Genomic DNA, 4,387 nt, shown 5'->3' on the forward strand with positions numbered 1-4,387 from the left:
ATCATAATTGCCTCCTATTCATTCCTTAAATGAGACAGAGCAATGGAGACGATAAAAAAGCCACCCAATAATGAAGAAGGATTCTCTTAATATCTCAACTCCAATAATCAAGAGGAAGAATTGTCTATTGGGTAAATTCAGCTGATCTCTTAATTAAGATCTTTTGTGGCTTGTTGATAAAGATGATGTTCTTTATATTTTGTCTTGATCAAAGAATGACCCCAAAATCCCCTTCCGAAAAAAGTTTTTAACATATTGCTCTACAATGAACAACAAACTACTTATGTTTGAGAGTACTCTTAGGCACACTATTCTGTATAATTTGTCTTCCTCTTGTTTTGGTAAAGTTTGTATAGTTTATATAGGAAATATTTATTTTAATGCTGTTACTGTTCTTAAAATATTAAATCTTTCCTTGTTTCCTTTTCGCACCTGGGCTACTCTCCCTGTTGCGCCACTTGGCTTATAGCATCTTGCTTTTCCAACTAGGGTTGTAGCTTAACAAGTAATAATAATAATAATAATAATAATAATAATAATAATAATAATAATAATAATAATAATAATAATAATAATAATAATCATGATGATAAAAATAATAATAATAATAGATCGTGGAGGAAGCTGTTTGGTTCCAGATTTCCCTTAGTAGCAAGGGATATTTTCCATTAGGGCCGAAAAGGGAAGCAGACATATGAATAAGTTCTTTGAAAACCTTATTTAACATAAAGTCGGCATTTGATTGCCGTTAGCCACATTCAGCAAACTAGATACAACTTGGAAATTGTCATTTTATTTCCCAGGTTTTTGACTGGGGAATTTTTAAGTCTGCCAGCGCGTATGACTACTGGATACTGATATGTTAAAAGCCATGAAGATTTTATTTTTTATTTATTTTTTTTTTTTTGTATTTATCTATTTATTTATTTTAATTTTTTGATGAGGTAAGTTTAAAATTTTACGAATAAGATGACGGTAAATTAATAATAATAAAACAAATAAAAATCCTAAGGGATTCCTGTATTCTTATATTTCTTATATTAAAATATAAACAAAAACTCATGACATGGTTCGATTACCACATTACTTTAAAACGTTCATGGCCATAATCTCTCTCTCTCTCTCTCTCTCTCTCTCTCTCTCTCTCTCTCTCTCTGAGTTTCATTAATATTTTTATCTATCATCACTAATTCCATCTCCTCCTCGCTTTTGTTCCATCATCCTTAATCTCGTCAGAATTGTGTCTTCCTTTGTGCTTCGCCCCATGTTGCCTTCACGACCTTCTTTCATCTCCTTCATCCAATCTTTTTCCAGACCTGCGGCTTAGTTGCAGTTGCCGCCAGTAAGAATGTCAATTCATAACCCTTTTATCCTTCGAAACCTCTTTTGTTGTCCCCAATGGCGTTTTCATTTTGTTAAATATAGTACCTACTTATTCGGTATTCTGATATAAGTTTCCTTATGTGGCAGCTTATAATTATTTACCATTGTTGAAAAGGTATTTATTTTTTTTTTCTCTGATTTATCTATGACGTATGTTATAATATTTTTGTTTCATCATTAAAGATGGCAAACATTATTTGATTGCTTTCAGAAAAAGGAAAATTATTTGGATATAGTTATACAGAATTTCCTTTCATACATTATTAAGTTTCCTTTGCCTTTCTCCTTCACAACGACGTCGCTGTAGTTAACAGCTTATGCAAAAAATCAGTAGGAAAATAATGCAACAGAATCGTCCAAGACTCTCTCTCTCTCTCTCTCTCCTCTCTCTCTCTCTCTCTCTCTCTCTCTCTCTCTCTCTCTCTCTCTCTCTCTCTCTCTCTCTCTCCCCTTAATCTTATTATTAATCTTCCTTTCATTCGTAATTTTCATTCATAAACGCCTTTGTTCTAATATCCTTACTCTTTGTAGTCACCTATAATAAGAAAGTCAATTCGAATAACTTAATCTTCTCTTTCTTCTTCCTTTTTTTAAGTAATCTTCTTTTGTTGCTATCTCTTTGAAACCATCATCCATGCCCTTCTCCACCACTGTTTTTAGCCAGGCTAATTTCCATTTCCAGTAATCATAAGAGGCCACACAAAGATGGGTTGTAATCCATTTTCTCTTTTATTATATTCTGCTAAATAGTATCCAATTTATGAAACTAGGAAGGTTCGAAGAAAATCTAGGGTAGTGGTTTTTTTATCATAATGAATATAAATTTATTTGAATATTATTATCAATAAGAAGTTTTTATATATTGCTTTTTTTCCTGAATTTGTTATGACAGGCCTTAGTTTGTAGTATTTCTACTGCCAAGGTTCAAACTTTTGATGTACAAACTCAGCGACGTGTAAAAAAAAAAAAAAAAAAAAAAAAAAAAAAAAAAAAAAAAAAAAAAAAAGGGAGTTTTAAGTTCATAATTACTGTTTTATAACTCTTGATAAAATTCACAATAATTGTCTTCGTCCTACGTTCTGCCTTGTACTTTTAAAAATAAAAATAAGTTTCAGCATCAGCTATTTAGAACTTTTTACTGTCTTTAAAAACTGTTTTAGAATACGTTTCAATCGGTATTTACTGTAACTATAATAAAGTAATAAAAAGGATACTGAGAAGTTTTTCATACGGCTCCTTAATTACATGACTTTATACGAGCAAACCATGAATTTATTTCATAAGACATTTCAATTTTACTTCATATTTGTGATTGTAAAGAAATTTATTTTCCATTGATTATCGTCTGTATAATGAATGAAAACTTGGCTTCTTAAACCGGATGGACATTAATGATTATTTTGCGGAGAACTATGTTGTTTCATCCCTGTTCCACAAATTTACTTCGAATAGTAACAATATTTTGTAATCTTACATCGACTATCATCACAGGCCCAAATATTATAGTATCGAATGGCTTTCTTAATCTATTAGTTATTTAAACTTCCTCCTTTAAAAAGAAATACAGGTCATACTAAATTTACTCTAGTATTTACTGTATATGCATAATCCTAGACTAAAGTTGAACTAACTGCAATTCAGAATTCTTTGCTTCCTCTGGAATTATAGCATCCCTACTCCCAAATCACACGGTTAATATATAATAGTTGTAACACTATATAATGCTATATTAGAAAAACACGGAAAACTACATTATCCTAGACTATGACAAACGGTTATTAAACAAAGAGATAGTATTTTTTTTTAAATCTTCATCACGTCTATTTCTGTATACACATTATATGCATATATGCATATATATATATATATATATATATATATATATATATATTATATATATATATATATATATATATATATATATATATATAGATATATGTATATATATACATACATATATATATATATATATATATATATATATATATATATATATATATATATATATATATATTATATATATATATATATATATATATATATATATATACATATACATATATATATATATATATGTGTGTGTGTGTGTACATATATATATATATATATATATATATATATATATATATATATATATATATATTATATATATATATACACACACACACACACACATATATATATATATATATATATATATATATATATATATTATATATATATATATATATATATATATATATATATATATATATATGTATATATACATATATACGTATATATATATATATATATATATATATATATATATATATATATATATATATATATTTATATATATATATATATATATATATATATATATATTATATATATATATATATATATATATATTATATATATATATATATATATATATATAATCATATATATATATATATATATATATATATATATATATATATATACATATATATATATATATATATATATATATATATATATATATATATATATATAATATATATACATATACACAAACATATATACATATAAATATATATATATATATATATATATATATATATATATATATATATATATATATATATATATATATATATATAAATATATATACAAATATATATATATATATATACATATATATATACATATATATATATATATATATATATATATATATATATATATGTATATATATATATATATATACATATATATATATATATATATATATATATATATATATATATATATATATATATATATATATATATATATATATATATATATATATATATATATATGTATATATACAAACATATATATATATATATATATATATATATATATATATATATATATATATATATAAATGAATATATATATTTATATATATATATATATACAAACATATATATATATATATATATATATATATATATATATAATATATATATATATATATATATATATATATATA

The sequence above is a fragment of the Palaemon carinicauda genome, chromosome 8 (assembly GCF_036898095.1).
Source record: "Palaemon carinicauda isolate YSFRI2023 chromosome 8, ASM3689809v2, whole genome shotgun sequence".
In the NCBI taxonomy this organism is placed as follows: Eukaryota; Metazoa; Arthropoda; class Malacostraca; order Decapoda; family Palaemonidae; genus Palaemon; species Palaemon carinicauda.